Source organism: Schistocerca piceifrons, chromosome X (genome assembly GCF_021461385.2).
Source record: "Schistocerca piceifrons isolate TAMUIC-IGC-003096 chromosome X, iqSchPice1.1, whole genome shotgun sequence".
Classification (NCBI taxonomy): Eukaryota; Metazoa; Arthropoda; class Insecta; order Orthoptera; family Acrididae; genus Schistocerca; species Schistocerca piceifrons.
In genome coordinates this window covers 148,165,249-148,187,331 of record NC_060149.1, presented here as the reverse complement: position 1 = coordinate 148,187,331, position 22,083 = coordinate 148,165,249, and positions in this window count along the sequence as shown.

The following is a 22,083-nucleotide window of genomic DNA, read 5'->3' as shown; positions in this document are numbered from 1 at the left end:
AAATGACATTTCTTGACCCTATAACAGCGCAGATTATACCACAATTCATGAAACGGACCAAAATTTACTTTTATGAAAGAAAGTCAGCTTTTTCTTTTTTTGACCCTGTCTCATCACCAGATAACTTTCGATTTGGCCTTCTCATCTCATTCATACACATTAAATTTGAGCATGTCAACACTCATTAGCAGGTACAGGATTTTTTTCAGTTTTTTCTGACGGATGATGAGGCGATGTGTTACCCCTTCCTGTGCTCAAAATAACTCATTTGATCGAAAAGTCACTAAAAAATCTGTTGAAACTTAATTTAATAGTGTCCTCTATTCTTGATCGAAGCGGAGGCTACCCTCGCATCTATAAATCCCCCTTGCTCACACTTAAAGCAATATTAAGTAAAATATTTCATTTAGCACAAGTAGAATGTTCACGTTCAAGGTTACTTGTGTCATATGGGCAAGAGGAAGCAGGTAGAAGCAGTTCCAGGTGAGTTCTGGGGACAAGGTATACATCGCCCTGCTGGCCGATGTTCCGCTTCCTTACGACAGAAAAAGTAGCTCCTCGCTTTTAAATAAAAATAGTCACTTGCAATTAAAAGAACAATTTCACAAATGTTCTGACTGTTCACGCAATGGCAGTGTGGGAAGCGTCAGAATTCAGAGAAGTATTGACGTTATCAAAGCTCTATTTCCAGCTTGGACGCCACCCCCAATTTTAGAGCGGTTACGTGTGCAACAGTTCTGGCGTTCGATCTGTCTTCTGCTAAACATGTGAAAGGATGAACCATATTCAACTATTAAAAAAAAGACACATACATTTATGAAGATACATAGCATACTTAGTCCTTTTCATTTAAAACGACCCAATTTTACAGTGTGTCACAAAATTTAAAGAAAATGATACGAGCCGTAAATTCCACATTAAAACTGTTACATAAGCGCTTTTAGCTAGTTTAAACTTCGTTAAGAGAATCGGAAATGGACTGTACCGAATAAAACAGTAAAAGCTTGGAAATGAGAAACGGGTTCATCAAAGCAAAAAACGTATTAAGTGAAGAAACTAAAACTAAGAAAAGAACTACCATAACTTATGAACAAAGATGCATATGTGTATGTATATATAACGTCAGCAGTTGCATTTCTATGTGTGTAAAAAAAAAAATATTGCTAATGAAATAACCGTTACGTATGTACATCTATGTGTGTACAGATACATGCATGTATTCTGTACATACGAAAAACACTTTTATATGTACGATTTAATTTCCAAAAAAATCACTTTGCTCATCCCACGATTGTGATCAAAATTTATATTTATTAACGTTTATAGCAGTTTCAATCGATTTTGACCGAAAAAAAAGGCATAGGTTGGACCTCGTGCGACCAGCTGAATTTGCCTATTGAGCGTCTTCGGCCTACAGCCCAGCACTCAGTAACTCTGACAAAAAATAGAAAATAAATCAACTGAGAAATTATTTTTTTCATTTTCATTCCTTCGAGATCTCAAGTTTTTACACTAGTCCATTTCTGGCCTTTATAAATGTCTTTATAAAACCTCGTTCAGTATAATATCATATCTTTCCTGAAACAACATCGTTTTGGAGTAATGTCGTAACCAGTATTCCATAACAAATACAAATAACAACTTTTATGCAAATGCATAGATAGCAGCACTGGCGAATGCAGTCGCTTAAAGGGCCAGGTCAATACTGTATAAATACCGACTCTGAAGTTATAGGCCCTACCTCAGCCGCAAGTACAGCCACGATGAATGGTTTCAGATGCACGTCATAAGACCTGTACAAACGGAGGATTAAAATTCATAGACACTAAATTAAAATCATCCAAGTTAGTAGGATCCAATGACAAATAACGCCAGAATGATGATAAAAAACAAAATGAGAAGCAAACGCACAGATTTAGAACAAGTGTAAAGAAAAGCTCGCAACGATGTAAAAAAGACGAGATACTATAAATGCTTCTGTGAAACGCAACTCTTTCAGATGAAGCCACAAAAATTTAACGCTGCATGAAGAGTAAGAACGGTAGAACAATATTCTTAGTCGGTGCTTTAGAGTGGCGTAAGATATTTTTAAACGAAAATTTATGAAGGAACTACGTGAGACAACTGCTTTTCCTGAACAAAATCAATTTTTTTTTTCACACTGCTCACATTTCCATGGATGGTCTAATATTTGCCACGCTGGATGAGACACTGGAAATTCGATACATTCAGAATGAAAATGTGTTTACGCGACTCATAGTGAATCATTTTATGATACCCAGTGCCCGGTTACTTACACGTACAGGACAGCCGAATATCTGTTAAATCTAATGGACGCTCGGTACTAGAACTACTTCGAGCACATGGAAAATTAAGCAAGATATTCAAATGTCTTAATAGCGAAGTACGCAATATTTTTACCAAGCGCATATACCTTAGAGCTAGGATTTACTGTTCTCATCAACTCAACAGCACAGACCTTCCTTTCGAAGACTAGAAGACTGCGAAGGAGACCATTCTAGAAACTGCACATCAGACACAACCTTGCTTTTAGTGCCCTACTTTCAGACACATTCAACCCCCGTCCACAGTAAATGTCTATACGATTGCCTAGCGTCTTCAGAGTAGCATACATATTTTCGTATGGTGTAATCTGTAAAACCAAGGTCTGACTTCGGGAAAGGAAACCTACCGGGTGACCTTTGCAAGGGTCTTGAGGATGAGCCCGCCCAGAACTGAACACATTAACTCTACTGGCTTTGCCATAGTATAGGGCAGAAGATAATCACCATTTCTTATCTTCTTTTTTTCCCTCACCAGAAAGCCTGACATGAGACAGATCTTTTTTCCAACAATAAGACCTTTTCGAAGCTGTCGATCCTTTTCGTTTCTCAAAATGGTTCAAATGGCTCTGAGCACTAAGGGACTTAACATCTGAGGCCATCAGTCCCCTAGAACTTACAACTACTTAATCCTAACTAACCTAAGGACATCACACACATCCATGCCCGAGGCAGGATTCGAACCTGCGACCGTAGCGGTCGCGCGGTTCCAGACTGAAGCGCCTAGAACCGCTCGGCCACAGCAGCCGGCTTTTCGTTTCTCAAGGGGTTCTCAACGCTTCTGAAAAAAGATAGACCTCAGCAGACGTGTGTGTACAACAGTAGTTTCCACCAAACACTCATACAGCTGGGAACCGTTTCCAGAGGATGTGATCAAATTTAACGAATCGATTTCATTTTCACTACATTTTAAACGGTTTAACGCTGCCAATTGAAATGCTCCACCTAAGTCAGCCCTCTTACCATCATGATCAACGGCCAAGCAACTAACAACTGATGTAAAGTGAAGCGCGGACCGGGAGAAAGGAAAGGAATGCGAAGACACTGATGATATCAGGTGCATCGGAACCTTATGCGGAATCAGCGACGACTAGAGAAAATGTATGCGGAACCAAGACTCGAACACAGGATCTCCTGCTTACTAGGCAATTGCGCAAGCCATTACACTACCCGGACACAGTGATTACTGCAACTATGCGGACTGTCTCGGCACGCTCCCTGGCCGACTCAAACTCCTACCCAACGACACCTATCCTCTTTCCCCCTCCATGTCCACCATGCTCGCTAATTTTTAGAGTCCCACTCAAGGTCGAACTTAAATGTGCATCCGCACTGAAAGTTGTCGATTCATTGCCCATTGAACCGAATTACAACTGCAGATCCATAAACTTCAGTGCAGATATACAGGGTGGTCCATTGACCGTGACCGGGCCAATTATCTCACGAAATAAGCGTCAAACGAAAAAACTAAAAAGTACGAAACTTGTCTAGCTTGAAGGGGGAAACTAGACGGCGCTATGGTTGGCCCGCTAGATGGCGCTGCCATAGGTCAAACGGATATCAACTGCGGTTTTTTAAATAGGAACTCCCATTTTTTTAATATATATTCGTGTAGTACGTAAAGCAATATGAATGTTTTAGTTGGACCACTTTTTTCGCTTTGTGATAGATGGCGCTGTAATAGTCACAAACATATGGCTCACAATTTTAGACGAACAGTTGGTAACAGGTAGGTTTTTTAAATTAAAATACAGGACGTAGGTACGTTTGAACATTTTATTTCGGTTGTTCCAATGTGATATATGTACCTTTCTGAACTTATCATTTCTGAGAACGCATGCTGTTACAGCGTGATTATTTGTAAATACCACATTAATGCAATAAATGCTCAAAATGAAGTCCGTCAACCTCAAGGCATTTGGCAATACGTGTAACGACATTCCTCTCAACAGCGAGTAGTTCACCTTCTGTAGTGTTCACACATGCATTGTCAATGCGCTGACGCATGTTGTCAGGCGTTGTCGGTGGATCACGATAGCAAATATCCTTTAACTTTCCCCACAGAAAGAAATCCGGGGACGTCAGATCCGGCGAACATGTGGGTCATGGTATGGTGCTTCGACGACCAATCCACCTGTCATGAAATATGCTATTCAATACCGCTTCAACCGCATGCGAGCTATGTGCCGGACATCCATCATGTTGGAAGTACATCGTCACTCTGTCATGCAGTGAAACATCTTGTAGTAACATCTACCGGTGTTACGTACATTACACAGGAAATCAGCATACATTGCTCCATTTAGATTGCCATCGATAAAATGGGGGACAATTATCCTTCCTCCCATAATGCCGCACCATACATTAACCCACCAAGATCGCTGATGTTCCACTTGCAGCCATCGTAGATATTCTGTTGCCCAATAGTGCATATTATACCGGTTTACGTTACCGCTCTTGGTGAATGACGCTTCGTCGCTAAATAGACAGCGTGCAAAAAATCTGTCATCGTGCCGTAATTTCTCTTGTGCCCAGTGGCAGAACTGTACACGACGTTCAAAGTCGTCGCCATGCAATTCCTGGTGCATATAAATATGGTACGGGCGCAATCGATGTTGATGTAGCATTCTCAATACCGACGTTTTTGAGATTCTCGATTCTCGCGCAATTTGTCTCCTACAGATGTGCGGATTAGCCGCGACAGCAGCCAAAACACCCACTTTGGCATCATCATTTGTTGCAGGTCGTGGTTGACGCTCCACATGTGGCTGAACACTTCCTGTTTCCTTAAATAACGTAACTATCCGGTGAACGGTCCGGACACTTGGATGATGTCCCCCAGGATACTGAGCAGCATACATAGCACACGCCCGTTGGGCATTTTGATCACAATAGCCATACATCAACATGATATCGACCTATTCCGCAATTGTTAAACGGTCCATTTTAACACGGGTAATGTATCACGAAGCAAATACCGTCAGCACTGGATGAATGTTACGTGATACCACGTACTTATACGTTTGTGACTATTACAGTGCCATCTATCACAAACCGATAAAAGTGATACAACTAAAATATTCATATTTCTTTACGTACTACACAAATATGTCATAAAAAATGGGGGTTCCTATTTAAAAAACGCAGTTGATATCCGTTTGACCTATGGCAGCACCATCTAGCGGGACAACCATAGCGCCATCTGGTTTCCCCCTTCAAGCTAGACGAGTTTCGTTCTTTGTAGTTTTTTCGTTTGATGCTTATTTCGTGAGATATTTGGCCCGGTCACTAGCAATGGACCACTCTGTATATTAACGTTCGGTCTGCAGAGGGAATCAAAACTTGGAGAGCATGGAGGACGTGGACGGAACTACATATAGGTGGCGCTAGATGGGAGTATGAGTCAGCCAGGGAGTGCTGAAAGAGAGTCCGCCCATGTGTGATAAACAATGTGCACGGCTGGTTCACTGATTAACGCAACTGTGTAGAAAACAGAAGATCCCAGGGTCGAGTTCTGATCAGGCACAAATTTTCACTCGCCGGTGATGATTCCCGAGGCAGCTGATATTATTAGTTATTTTCCTTTCCTTTCTCACCGTGCAACTTGCATAATACTGTATGTCTCACAGCTGCAAATTCCACGTGGTGTCCATTCTTTCAGACGTGTCCGAAAGAACGGACACCACGCATTCACCAAATTAACAAGTGCCTGTCCATCATGCTATCTTAGCTATCTTAGCAAACTCGCATTCTCAAATTGACCTAACCTTTACCAGGCACTAAACAAGCGCTTCATTGCTGCAAATATTTCATTGAAATCCGAGTTACCTGTACGCAGCTCGTGGTCTAATGGCGGCCGGCACGGTAGCTTAGCGTGTTCGGTCAGAGGGCTGCTCGCCCTCTGTAATAAAAAAATTGAATAAAGGAATCAACGAACAACTTGAACGGATGTCTTGTGACGTCCGACCAGACCAAACTTAACGAATAATGCCGAGCAAAATGAAAAAAAAAAAGAAGTTGCTGCCTCTGGATCGCGGGGCCCCGGGTTCTATTCCCGGCCGGGTTGGGGATTTTCTCTGCCTGGAGACTGGGTGTTAGGGTTATCATCATCATCATCATCACTCGTGAGAGTGGTTAGATTGACCTGTGTACAAAAACTGGGCTGTGTAAAAATTGGGACTTCGTACGGGCGTTGATGACGATGCTGTTGAGCGCCCCACAAACCAAACACGATTATCCGAGTTACTTGATTCACCGGCCCAGTTACACATGCCCTTACAAAATTTTAGCATTTTACAGTACCTTTAGCACATTCCAGCGGTGGCTTAGGCATCGTGGCAATATTGGCGACTACATCATTATTATTCTAAAGACAGATTTTTTGTGTCGAAACACTACTTTGCCTATTAAACAGCTCAGTCGTCGCATCCCAATTTACTAATGGTAACTCTGAAGATGTATTCGCGGCAAGTACCTGCTTACAAGACAGACCAAGATGACAATTAAATCGCAAGTGCAAGCACAATATGGTTCACCGGTCACAGTATGTTCAACGCCAGTCAGATACACTTTTTCCACCTTTCCGTCAAGGCTTATCTTAAATTTTGATCCACTCGCCAGATAAAGGCGATATTGCTACAAAATGATTTCTGCGCCATAGGCAGAAAGCTATTTTTTCACCTCGTGTAGGAACAACTCAGGATTAACATCCACAGGCGTTTTACAGTTCATAAAATATTTACGATAACAGCGTTAAATTTATGCAGTCCAGCATAGTTGTTTATTTAGTGTGTTTTTCCTGAACTTCAATACGATTCGTATCATTTATAAGGAAGGTTTGTAATGTCCTTCTGAAAACAGATGTCCACATTTCACGACAGTCATATCAATTCTACTTAAAACGTTCCTTAAGTTCAGAGGGTATCGGTGTGTCAGTCAGTAAACTAAACCCAAGCATTTTCAAATATCGCCATGTCATGAGGGTTAAACATTTTTAGCAAAACTTAGGATCCGTTCCTTTAACGTTTCTGTAGATAAGTCCGCGGCAGGTGAATTAGTCAAATCAGTTTTTTCAAACTGCAATTCGCAAACGAGTTTATGGAAGTTAACTGCATGTGAACTTTATACTATATCTGACATAGTGAGATGTCTAAGAGACAACGTATTCCGCCGGCCGAAGTGGCCGCGCGGTTCTGGCGCTGCAGTCTGGAACCGCGAGACCGCTACGGTCGCAGGTTCGAATCCTGCCTCGGGCATGGATGTGTGTGATGTCCCTAGGTTAGTTAGGTATAACTAGTTCTAAGTTCTAGGGGACTAATGACCTCAGCAGTTGAGTCCCATAGTGCTCAGAGCCATTTCAACAACGCGTTCCAGATCAACTAGAGAAATGTTTATTAACAAAACAACAGGACATTTACAAAGCAAAAATTAATACAAAAAACTCTCAGTCCTCTATCAGTCGTGCACCTAGAAAACAACAAATTGAAGTAAGATCACGGTGGTCCCGGCGGAGGTTCGAGTCCTGCCTCGGGCATGGGTGTTATGTTTGCCCTTAGGATAATTTACGTTAAGTAGTGTGTAAGCTTAGGGACTGATGACCTTAGCAGTTAAGTCCCATAAGATTTCACACACATTTTTAAGATCACGGGACGTAGAGACTAATCCAACAAAGTTTCCCACCGGAAGGAAGTAAAGTGTACTCGGCGGGAGGTGGACGAATACACTTCTCGGGGGCAATGTTGGAGAAGTCGGAAGTCCCGCTTGGTGATTCCTGCCAGGCTCTGGTTGAAGGCCTAGGGTAAGCCGGCAGATGATCTGACCCACAGCGTCGGCGGAGAGCTGCCCACGAGTGCAACTACTCCGTTACAAATACCCAGTGTGCGGAGGTACAACTGCTGATCTTACGTAAACTGAAGGGCGATCACTGCTGTCAGCTGCAATGGAACATTAAGTGGAATCAGCGGCGACGAGCGAAAATGTGCACCGGACCGGGATTCGGATCCGAGATCTGCTGCTTACCAGGGAGGTGCGGTAACCACTGCGTCATCTGAGACACAGCGTTATCGCAACTGCACGCACTATCACAGCACGCCTCACGGTCGATCCACAGTCCCACCGGGCGCCACCTATCAGCAGACCCTGTCCATTATACTCCCGTTCACTACTCAGAGATTCCCACAGGAGGTGGGACATACTTGTGCATTCACACTCAAGAAAGTAGATCCAGTGCCCAGCTATGCTTATCAATTATATGAAAGCCGGGTGTCTGTTCTTTCGAAGATGGGTCAGTTATTATGATTCACGTATGGGCCCAATAGGACCACGTGAGGTCCAATCCATCAATGTCCAAATTTGTTTCATCCTTTCAGAACGAAGTCTCTTTCTTTCATCAGGCAATGGTCTACATCTACATCTACATATACATGGTTACTCTGCAATTCACACTTAAGTGCCCGGCAGAGGGTTCATCGAACCATTTTCATACTACTGCTCTACCATTCCACTCTCGAATGGCGTGTGGGAAAAAGGTGAGAGGTGGTATGAACCCCCTCTCATATTTCTATCTTACTCTGAGTAATTCGATTTTCCTCTCTAATTGCATGCGGTGATAAGTTGCTATTCCTTCTCACGCGGACTTGCCACACAGCGTCTCTGGTCACCCGGGTGGTCCAGTGACAGGCGGGTTCTGCTGATCTTGAAAGGGTTAAGCCGACGGGTGTGAGGGAGTCGAGTGGATGCTTTCCAGACGCTGACATTGTCATAAGAGCGGGGGTGACATGCCCACAGGGGCCTGACGGATTGGCTGGGCTAGAGATTCCTTTACTTAACAGAAACTTAGAGAAAACACTTTCTGGCGGGCTACCAGCGAGGCGTGGAGATGACTTGTGTTCCCAGGCAGTCTTGGCGGGCAAATTGCCGCGTTTTCTGCAAAATCATAACTGTGATTGGCTTGCTCAGGGGATAGCTCCGTGACGTAGCAAGATCGGCGCAGAAATTGGCGCCAAGTATCTCCATTGGTGGAATAGTAGTGAGTTGGCAATAGAGTGGAATTTTCCGCCGGTTTTCGAGTTGCTGATTGGAACGTTTAACCACGGCCACTGTCGTTGGGGCGGGAATGTTCTGTGTTCGGCTTGTACGGATGCTCTTGAGGGTGACGGCTCTCGCCTTTCGGTTGGGGTAGGTTACAAGACTGAGCTCTCGCTGCTCTGGACAGTCTGTCTTCCGTTGGCTGTCTAATATACTTTCATTTAATTGTAACTGTTTGACGAAGTTGCTGAAGTTTTGACTTCAACGTAACTTTCTGAGTACAGTTGGCAATTGAGCGTTCTGCATACAGCCGGCCTATGTTGGTCTGTCTTGAGCAGTTTTGGCTAAAGTTGACTGTATCGGAGTTACTGTGTGACTTCGCCTGTTAAAATCAATTACTGTACCGTCAGTGATTGTGTGGCGAGCCTTCTTCATCTCCCTCAGAGGCGCATTTGTATTGATAGTAAATCTTTAGTCTGGAACAACCAGACCGGGATAATTTATTTCGGGCTATACTCGCGACGTTATCATCACCACGACGGGACGTTGAAGCAACCAGCCATCGCCTCCAGTACGCCTGATCGTGTCCTTGCACTTAAGAAGACAGCTTGGTAATGTATGTCCGCAGCACCGGCAGATTAGGGAATTTCGCTCTGTGATAATCAGAGCTCAGCAGAGCGCGCCTGTTCCCATCTTTTCTTACGTGGTTCTGTCTTGGATGTTCATTGTCTGAGTTCTCACTACTGTAGCAGCAATTAATGTTGGTTTGGCTGGGTGTTTCTCTTAAGATCTGTGTTGCAAGGAATTGGCTCCGCATACCACTTGGTCATAAACGTCACAAGCTAGTTTATGGACACCTTCACCTTCACAGCATTTATTTGAGTGTCCAATTTGACGTATTGTAAATGTTTCATGTGTTTTGTTTATTATTTTGAGTTTAGTCATAATAAATCAAATTGTTATTTTGGACAGAACTTTCATTCTGTGCATCGGTAAAGCAACCCTTTCACTTCTCACTACGTTAATGAGACTTACCTTTATCAAATTAATTTCTATCAAATTAAATTATTGCAGGTGCCAAACTCTTTTCTACTCCACTTACAAGGTCGATTAGCCAGTTCGCGTTTCTTCTTAATCCATGTGGAACAGCAAAAGTTGGAGTTAGAAAAGGGGGGGCTTAGAGCATCATTTCCATATGAAGACTCTAGAAGAATTTAGTGTTAAATACACTGCTAGCCCCGGCACCTCACAAAGGAACACCTAAATCTTTCCGTTCGAGCTCTGATTTCTCTTATTTTATTATGGTGATCATTTCTTCCTACGTAGGTGGGTGTCAACAAAATATTTACGCATTCGGAGGAGAAAGTTGGTGATTGAAATTTCGTAAATAGATCTCGCCGCAAAGAAAACCGCCTTTGTTTCAGTGACTGCCACCCCAACTCGCGTATCATATCAGTGACGCTCTCACCCATATTGCGCGATAACACGAAACGAGCTGACCTTCTTTGCACTTTTTCGATGTCCTCCGTCAATCCTATATGGTAAGGATCCTATACCGCGCAGTAATATTCCAGCAGAGGACGGGCAAGTGTAATGTAGGCAGTCTCTTTAGTGGGTTTGTCGCATCTTCTAAGTGTTCTGCCAACAAAGCGCAGTCTTTGTTTCGCCTTCTATGTGGTCTTTCCAATTTAAGTTGCTCGTAATTGTAATTCCTAGGTATTTAGTCGAATTCACAGCCATTAGATTTGTGCGATTTATCGTGTTGGTGGGACGACGGAATGACCAATATAATTTGGATATTTTCGCCCTGGAGCAGCAGAACATCACTGAGCGCAGAGAATTCGTGTCTGCGATGCCTTTAACTTTGAACTTCTGGTTTGAGCATGCTTCAGCAATTCGATGCCCATTCCTGCTGGATCAGAAGGGGGAGCTTGCGAAGAATTGGGACTTCTCTGAATGCTGGGTCACTAGTTTGACGTCCAGAGGGTGTGAGGCAACGGCTTCTTCGTCACCAGCGTAGCATCCAAATGGCAGCATAAATGGTTCAAATGGCTCTGAGAACTATGGGACTTAACAAGCCGGCCGGAGTGGCCGAGCGGTTCTAGGCGCTACAGCCTGGAACCGCGCGACCGCTACGTTCGCAGGTTCGAATCTTGCCTCGGGCATGGATGTGTGTGGTGTCCTTAGGTTAGTTAGGTTTAAGTAGTTCTAAGTTCTAGGGGACTGATGACCTGAGAAGTTAAGTCCCATAGTACTCAGAGCCATTTTGGGCTTAACAGCTCAGATCATCAGTCCCCTAGAACTTAGAACTACTTAAACCTAACTAACCTAAAGACATCACACACATCCATGCCCGAGGCAGGATTCGAACCTGCGACCGTAGCGGTCACGCGGTTCCAGACTGAAGCGCCTAGAACCGCTCGGCCACTCCGGCCGGCAATGGCAGCATACTTCCAGATCGGTGACAAAGGAGGAGTCCTGATCTACCGGCAATCTTGTAAGTAAGTCAGTACTGACTTGTGAGTTGTACACTGGTAGAGGATATTGTAGGAGTAACTGGCGAGAAACAAAGCCCATCGTTGAAGGTGGCTAGCCGATTTTATGGGATTGTTTACATTCGATCTAAATAAGGGTAGTAATGGTTTGTAGTCTGCCAACAGGGTAAAATGGCGACCATAACATAGTAGTGGAATTTTTGTAAAGTAAATACCATGGGCAGGGCCTTCTTTTATATCTGCCCATAGTTGCACTGTTGCCGATGTCAACGTTTTCGAGGCGAAAGTGACCAGTCGTTCCACCTCATCAATGACGTCAGAGAGTACAGCTCCTAATCCATAACTTCATGCGTCGGATACAAAACAGGGAGTGAGGAATCTTAAGCCATCAGACATGTGGGCCAAAGCAACGCCTGCTCAATGTCCTGGAAGGCGTGGTCACATGCCATGTCACAGTTCTATGCCACGTTCTTGCATAAGAAATGGTGTAGCAGTTCTGCAATTCTTGCAACATGGGGGATGAACTTACGATAGTAATTAAGTTGGCCTAATATGAACTGAAGTTGCTTCACGTTGTTTGGAAGTGGCGAATCCTGAGTACTCCCGCCGGAGGTTCGAGTCCTCCCTCGGGCATGGTTGTGTGTGTTGTTCTTAGCACAAGTTAGTTTAAGTAGTGTGTAAGTCTAGGGACTGATGACCTAACAGTTTGGTCCCTTAGGAATTCATACACATTTGAAAACTTAAATCCTGCGTAGCTTGAACGTATTGCAGCATCAGCCAGATACCTGTGGCGCTTGGGATACGACGCCAAACATTCGATTTGAGGAACGAAACACTGTCACTTCTCTAGGTTAAAACGAAGATCTGCTGCCCTAAGGTAGGAAAAAAGGGCGTCCTGGTTATCAGCCAGGTGTTGGACCGACTGTCCCGCAACGGTGATGTCGTCCAGGTAATTGGCCATCCCCGGCACTTCCCATGTAAGGTGTTCCAAATATCTCTGAAATATCGCAGGGGCACAGGCGATTCGAAAGGAGTGTCGATTATAGCAGAACAGACTGAAGGGTGTGTTGAGCACCAGCAAGCCCCGCAACGCCATATCCAAAGGAAGCTGTAAATGTGCGTTCTTGAGATCAATTTTTGCGAAGATTTTGACCCCAGTCAGCCGGGTAAGAATCTCGTCCACCTTCAGGATAGAGGAAGCATCAACAAAGGATTGTGCGCTAATAGTGTTCTTGAAATGGCCGTATATGAGGAGGGAGTCATCCAGTTTGTCGACCATCACAGTGGGTGTAGCCCACTGACTACTGCATACAGCGGTCAAGACGCCAGCTTCTTGCAAACGTTGAAACTGCGCCCGTAGCTTATCCCACTGGGAGAATGGTGTGTTCCATACTTTGAAAAAATAGGGTGTGGCTGTCTGCTGGGAGGGTGATGAGTGCTTCAAATCCTATGATGCCCGTAGTAGAAGGCTCAAAAACTAGATGATACTTCTAATGAAGAGCGTGGAAGTAAGAATTATCAGTTTCTGGCTGGATGCTACCGGTTGCATCATGTACATCTAGCCCCAAAGTGTCGAAGAGATCAAGTCCTAATGAGTCAACCATATCTCGTGTATCGACAACAAGGAGGTGCATCCTGCATGTTGTGGAATCATGTTGGATGAAGGCCATGAACTGTATTTTGACCACCGCTATGTCGTTGTTGTAACTGCTATGGCGCTGGTCGAATGTTTGGAGTAGAGGAGATCCCAACTACCGATGGCTGTTCCACATGATGATCAACGAAGGTAGAACTGGTGTCCATCTAGAAGTCCACTGCGTGACGATTGATCAATATCTGCAGGGACACTTGTCGCCGGCCGCTGTGACCGAGCGATTCTAGGCGCTTCAGTCTGGAACCGCGCGACCGCTACGGTCGCAGGTTCGAATTCTGCCTCGGGCATTGATGTGTATGATGTCCTTAGGTTAGTTAGGTTTAAGTAGTTCTAAGTTCTAGGGGACTGATGACCGCAGATGTTAAGTCCCATAGTGCTTAGAGCCATTTGAACCATTTGAATTCAGGGACAATTGTCGATTCCACTGTGTCGACGTAGAGGACCTCCGGGCCTGCCACGTTAGGTTCCTTTACTGTGAAGGGTCCACCGAGTATAATCCAAGTGTGTCTTGGAGGAGTCTCGACAGATACCTGCTTTGTGAAGTGTTTTGCCACACGAGGAACATTTTGCACGGCGAAACTGGCACTGGTTCGTAAGATATGTGTATGTGTGTGTGTGTGTGTGTGTGTGTGTGTGTGTGTGTGTGTGTGTGTGTGAAATCTTATGGGACTTAACTGCTAAGGTCATCAGTTCATAAGCTTACACACTACTTAATCTAAATTATCCAAAGGACAAACACACACGCCCATGCCTGAGGGAGAACTCGAACCTCCACCGGAACTGCGTAGGATACATGACAGAACAGTTAAAGCAAGAGGTCAACTGTTGAGGGTGGTGGATGGGGAATGCTGGTTTACTGAGAAGGAGATACTCCACGGAGTGAGGGTCTGCTTGGCAGGCAGGCGGCAGACGGGGTGGACAGTATACATGTGAGATGGATTGTGAAGGGATGATGATGCATGAATTACTGGAAGACAAGAGTCTAACGTGGGGTCTTTCAGCTCCATAAGTCCGTCCAAAGGCTCTCAGCAGGGGTATGCACCAAGATAATGTCCAAATGAGCGACGGGGAATAGGACTATTGACAGTTATCATTTGTCCTCCAAAAATGGCATTCCCGAGAGAGGCCTTAGAGCGTTGTGATCCACTCCCAATATGATTGCTCCTATTGCTTATGGTAGCTGTAGAATTTCTGTCGCCTTGCCACAACGTGCACCTTGGAGTGGGAGTACTTCAGCAAGCAAAATTTCAGTTCCTCATGTGGCAGGTCATGTGGTTCAAGTTCAGGTTTTAATTGATGAAGAAGGCGGTAGATTTGCGGTCCAATGTGGGCGAGGTGGAATGCCCGACGATGTGCAATACTGGAGATACCATAAGCCAGAAGATGAGGCTCATGGTGGGCCACATAGTTTGCCCAAGGATCCACTTTCCTCTTAAAGACCAGAGGTGGTGGAGGGGCTCTGTAGAAGCCTTTAGCCATAGAATCCATTCGAGAAAGACGTTGTTATCGAGCAGCAGATGCTGCGGCAATGTCCGCCATCGTGTTTACCTGCCCTTCATGACACGGTGCATTTTTCGAGGGAAGAGCAACATTTGCTGGGTCACATCGAGGGGCACGGGCACGTGTGGATCTATTTCCGCCCACAAGACTCGGCGGAGTGAAGTAAATCCTCACTAACGCGAACTCCACCGTCTGTCGGTTTCGATATGACTGTCGGCGGTGGCCCACGTGATGGAAACGACGCCTTGGTGGTAGGTATAAATGCGAGGCCTCTCTGTTCGAAGGGTTGCCAATGCATCAGGCGTATTGCTGGTATATGATACTTTAGACTGCAGTATGCATGAATTTACAAAAAAATATCATTAGGGGTGCGGATGGACTTTGTTTTCGAAACAACGCTTCTGCTGCTCAAGTATAGCTGCTGAAAACACAGATCAGTATTTCTTTAGTTTCCGCACTCAAGAAAGCAAATGCTACAAGCCTACTTAAACCAAGTCCACCAAGCACAGCAAACCCATACGTCACATAATTGCAATCATTCAGCCTATACGTTCCGTCTACACACACAGGTTAAGGATACTTGCGCATTTTACTCATTTGACAGAAAATTTGTTCAGCCAAGGTTGTCGTAGAATCAGAGAAACTTCTTCGTACCAAGCGAGTGTAACCCTAAATGTCTGCGTGGTTGAGTAATTATGGTGTACGCGTACGTGGAGACTGTTTGCGCAGCAATCGCCGACATAGTGTAACTGAGGCGGATTAAGGGGAACCAGCCCGGATTCGCCGAGGTGGTTGGAAAACCGCCTAAAAACCACCCGCAGCCTGGCCGGCACACCGGACCTCGACACTAATCCGCCGGGCGGATTCGTGCCGGGATCCGGCACGCTTTCCCGCTCGCGAAGTAGTGCGTTAGACCGCGCGGCTAGCCGGGCGGGCGCACTGGCCTCTTACTAACTTGTATTTATCGTGAATCTCTCACCTAGTGCAAAGTCCCTAGCGACTGGTAAAAACGCAGGTAACTCCTGTATTTGAGGGGTAAATGAACGGATCCGCAAAAGTACAGACCAATATCCTTAACATCGATTTGTTGCAGAATTCTTCAACATTTACTGAATTCGAATATCATAAATTTCCTTGAGAGTGAAAACCTCTGTTCACCAATCAACACGGTCTTAGAAACCGTCGCTCGTGCGAAACTCAGCTTGAACTTTTTTTCACATGATACACCGCGAACTATGGATGAAAGTTAACAGGCAGAGTCCATACTTCTATATTTACGGAAAGCATTTGACACGGTGCTCCACTGCAAGCTTTTGACAAAGGTAGGAGCATATGAAATAGTTTCCCAGGTATGTAAGTGGCTCGAAGACTTCATAACTAATGGAATCCGATACGGTGTCCTTGACAGCGAGCGTTCATCAGAGACAAGGGTACCGTAAGGAGTGTCCCAGGAAAATGTGACAGGACCACTGTTATTTTCTATACACATAAATGATCTGGGGACAAGATGGACAGCAATTTGCGTTTGTTTGTGGATGACGCTGTGGCGTACGGCGGACTGTCGAAGTTGACTGGCTGTAGGAGGATACAAGATGAGTTACACTAAATTTCTAGTTGGTGTGATGAATGGCAGCTTGCTCTAAACGTAGAAAAATGTAAGTTAATGTGAATGAGTAACATAAACAAACCCGTAATGTTCAGATACAGTATTGGTACTGTCCTGCTTGACATCAGGCCGTTTAAATGTCTCAGCATAACTTTGCAAAGAGATAGGAAATGGAACGAGCATGTGACGATTGTGGTAGGCTAGGTGAATGGTCGACTTCGGTTTATAGCGAGAATTTTGGGAAAGTCTGGTCCATTTAAAGGAGACTGCGTATAGGAACCTAGTGTAACCTATTCCTGAGTGCTGTTTGAGTGTTTGTGATCCGTACCAGGTCAGATTAAAGTAAGACATTGAAGCAATTCAGAGGTGGACTGCTAGATTTGTTTCCGGTAGGTTTTAACAACACGCAAGTATTACGGAATAGAAACTTCCTGGCAGATTAAAACTGTGTGCTGGACCGAGACTCGAACTCGGGACCTTTGCCTTTCGCGAGCAAGTGCTCTACCGACTGAGCCACCCAAGCACGACTCACGCCCCGTCCTCACAGCTTTAATTCCGCTCTGTTCCACCTTCTTGGCAAAGAAGCAGGAAAATTTGCTCTCGGGAATGTATCAGGTGTTGCTGATTAGTGTTTCATGTTTCTGGTTTAGATAAGGTAGTGGTTGACGTTAAACTGTTTGCTTTTGATTTTTGTTACTACCCTTTGCTTTATGATAGTCCCACTCACACACGATTTTGACTTCTTCAGATTACTATTGTAGGTAAACTTCATCAAATCCTTATCTCGCGGTCAGCGATGGATACCGGTAAATCTTCCATCATGCAGACGGATAATGAAGGATGTACGTTTAACTCGTCCTCGGATTTGCGTGATGTTCTGAAGCATTTATCGTAAAAAAAAAAAAAACTTTTCAGTCGTTTGTAGCTAAGTGGAGCATTAAATTTCTGAAAACTGATGACCGTTTTATTTATTTAAAAGTAGCTTTGAAGTGTAAGCATGGCGTAAAGCCTCGGCCAAGGGGCAAAGACTTAAGATCTAACCAGTAGTATTTTGGACTCGGTTGGGAAAGTCAGTTTGTGATTGCATACGACCAGCACATAGATAAGCTTTTGGTTAGAAAATCGTGTTTTCAAGGTAATCATGAGATTTCTAATGCACTGTCTAAGCTTTATCCTGAGTAGATATAGTGAACTGAAGAACTAGCTGGATTTGTGAACAGCATCTACATGTAGATACATACCCCGCAGGCCACCATACGGTGCGTGGCGGAGAGTACCCTGTACCACTACTAGTCATTTCCTTTCTTATTCCAAGTGCAAACACAGCGAGAGAAAAACGACTGCCTAGATGCCTTCTAATTTGTCGTACCTTTCTGGACCCTACGCGAAATGTGCACGAGGTGACAAAATTCATGGGATAGGTATATGCACATACGCAGATGGTGATAGTGTCGAGCACACAAGGTATAAAAGGGTAGTGCATTGGCGGAGCTGTCATTTGTACTCAGGCGATTCATGTGAAAAGGTTTCCTACGTGGTTATGGCCACACGACGAGAAGTAACAGACTTTGAAAGCAGAATGTTAGTGGGAGCTAGACGAATAGGGTCTTCAATATTCCGAGATCAACGGTTTCAAGAGTGTGCCGAGAGTACCAAATTCAAGGCATTGCCTCTTACCATGGACATCGCAGTGACCGACGGCCTTCACGTAACGACCGAGAGCAGCTGCGGTTGCGTAAAATTTTCAGTACTAACAGACAAGTAACAGTGATTGAAATAACTGCGGAAATCAATGTGGGACGTATGATGAATGTATCCGTTAGGACAGTGCGGCGAAATCAGGCGTTAATGGGCTATAGTTGCAGTCGACCGACGCGATTTCCTATGCTGACAGCACGACATCTCCTGCAGCATCTTTCCTGGGCTCGTGACCATATCGGTTGAACCCTAGACGACTGGAAAAACGTGGCCTGGTCAGATCAGTCCCGATTTCAGTTGGTAAGATCTGATGGTAGGGTTCGAGTTTGGCGCAGATCCCACGAACCAAGGACCCAGGTTATCAATAAGGCATTGTGCAAGCTGGTGGTGGCTCCTTAATGGTGTGGGCTGTATTTACATGGAATGGGCAGGATCTTCTGGTCCAACTGAACCGACTATTGGCTACAAATGTTTATGTTCGGCTATTTGGAGACCATTTGCTGCCAAACAACGAAGAAATTTTTTGTATGAGAGCGAGCCATGTCACCGGTACACAATTGTTTGCGATTGGTTTGAAGAACATTCTGGACCATTCGAGTGAATGACTTGGCCAGGCATATCGCTTGACATAAATCCCATCGAACATTTACGGGACATAATCGAGAGGTCAATTCGTACACAAAATTCTGTACAAGCAACACTTCGGCATTTACGGAAGGCTATAGTGGCCACAGGGCTCAATATTTATGTAGAGGACTTCCAACGAATTGTTGTGTCCATATCACGTCGAGTTGTTGGGCGACGCCGAACAAAAGGGGGTCCAACACGATATCAGGAGTTATTCCATGACTTTAGTCACCTCAATGTATTTTGGTGGCAGTAGAATCGTTCTGCAGTCAGCTTCAAATGCTGGTTCTCTGAATTTTCTCAACAGTGTTCCTCGAAAAGGACGTCGCCTTCCCTTCAGTGATTCCCATTTGAGTTCCTGTAGCGTTATTATCACTCAAATGTAAATAACGATGTGGAACTACTGCCACTCGAGTGTCAATATCCAGTGCCAACAAGAGCTGTAGCAAGGTCCCTACACTGATGCAATGGGCCTTGTTTAGCCCAAAAACTGTAGTCCCAGTTTCTTTTAGTAGAAGGTGCGGGGAAGTCGGGACATAAAATGCGAGAATGTTAAAAATATTGATTCTATTTTTTTTCTATGAAACACCATTATAGTTTGTAATAATCTGTATGCTAATGGGATGAATGTCTTGTTTTCTGCTGTATGAAGACTGTAAGATGAAGTAGTGTGCAAACAAAGGACACTTGCATATAGTGGAAATTGCAAGTCTTTACGATGAATAAGACAAACTGATGAAACTTTAATGTGAAACAGTAGTGTAAAAAGACATTGTGGATGCTAGGAGAAATTTTAATACGCTTTAAGCAGTGGCAGTACTGAAATATCGACTTTAATCGTGCATTCAGACGATGATAGACAATGACCAAATTTATGGATTTTTCTGAATTACTGTCCTTCCTTTCGTTTCTTTTGTAAAATGTAATGTTTTGTTTAAGCATATAAAATTTGAATGATGTCAAATGTTTGTGACTGACTGAGTGTAAGTACATTTGTAATATGTTTCTTGAACTATTCCCGTTTATTTTTATAGATATTCGTTACAACATACACTCCTGGAAATTGAAATAAGAACACCGTGAATTCATTGTCCCAGGAAGGGGAAACTTTATTGACCCATTCCTGGGGTCAGATACATCACATGATCACACTGACAGAACCACAGGCACATAGACACAGGCAACAGAGCATGCACAATGTCGGCACTAGTACAGTGTATATCCACCTTTCGCAGCAATGCAGGCTGCTTTTCTCCCATGGAGACGATCGTAGAGATGCTGGATGTAGTCCTGTGGAACGGCGTGCCATGCCATTTCCACCTGGCGCCTCAGTTGGACCAGCGTTCGTGCTGGACGTGCAGACCGCGTGAGACGACGCTTCATCCAGTCCCAAACATGCTCAATGGGGAACAGATCCGGAGATCTTGCTGGCCAGGGTAGTTGACTTACACCTTCTAGAGCACGTTGGGTGGCACGGGATACATGCGGACGTGCATTGTCCTGTTGGAACAGCAAGTTCCCTTGCCGGTCTAGGAATGGTAGAACGATGGGTTCGATGACGGTTTGGATGTACCGTGCACTATTCAGTGTCCCCTCGACGATCACCAGTGGTGTACGGCCAGTGTAGGAGATCGCTCCCCACACCATGATGCCGGGTGTTGGCCCTGTGTGCCTCGGTCGTATGCAGTCCTGATTGTGGCGCTCACCTGCACGGCGCCAAACACGCATACGACCATCATTGGCACCAAGGCAGAAGCGACTCTCATCGCTGAAGACGACACGTCTCCATTCGTCCCTCCATTCACGCCTGTCGCGACACCACTGGAGGCGGGCTGCACGATGTTGGGGCGTGAGCGGAAGACGGCCTAACGGTGTGCGGGACCGTAGCCCAGCTTCATGGAGACGGTTGCGAACGGTCCTCGCCGATACCCCAGGAGCAACAGTGTCCCTAATTTGCTGGGAAGTGGCGGTGCGGTCCCCTACGGCACTGCGTAGGATCCTACGGTCTTGGCGTGCATCCGTGCGTCGCTGCGGTCCGGTCCCAGGTCGACGGGCACGTGCACCTTCCGCCGACCACTGGCGACAACATCGATGTACTGTGGAGACCTCACGCCCCACGTGTTGAGCAATTCGGCGGTACGTCCACCCGGTCTCCCGCATGCCCACTATACGCCCTCGCTCAAAGTCCGTCAAGTGGACATACGGTTCACGTCCACACTGTCGCGGCATGCTACCAGTGTTAAAGACTGCGATGGAGCTCCGTATGCCACGGCAAACTGGCTGACACTGACGGCGGCGGTGCACAAATGCTGCGCAGCTAGCGCCATTCGACGGCCAACACCGCGGTTCCTGGTGTGTCCGCTGTGCCGTGCGTGTGATCATTGCTTGTACAGCCCTCTCGCAGTGTCCGGAGCAAGTATGGTGGGTCTGACACACCGGTGTCAATGTGTTCTTTTTTCCATTTCCAGGAGTGTATGATATTTAGAAACAGTACCCCATATTTGACTTACAGTTGTCATTTACTTGTTTGTGGATAGTTATGATAAGTTGCTGTGGCATTCAGTCTTTATAATACCACCTGAGTACAGACATAATTTTGTTTCGTGTTTTATAAGCACATGGAAAAATAAGTTACTTAACCTTATAGGAAATGCTCAAAATTAGGAAAATAGTAAAGAATGCTTATGGTAAACATAGCTCCTAATTAGTTTGAGACAAAGAGAGGTGTGAAATAACACGAATGAGGATAATATGTGCCTGACACTGAAAGAAAACATAGAATTTATTTCTGGGCAACTGTGAGTTAAAAACACGAAAAAGAATTCTGAATACCTTACGTGATTTGAGTTGGGAGCTGTGTTGTGTTTCGATGAGGTGACACAAGTTTCCAGGAAACGCAAGAGAAAGCAACTCCCTGTAGTTTGTGCACCACACTGCCTCCCCAAACCACTGCAGGGTCATCGATAACATACTGTGGATGAGCCTGGGCAAGAAGAGTTACAACCGAAAAGCACGCATAGCTTTCGGATAATAACTTAACTAGCCATTATGCTGGAGTGTTTTTAAAAGGAAATTTTTTTGCATTGGGTATATTTTAGTTTGGGAAAACAGTGGGTTACACAACAGCAATAAATG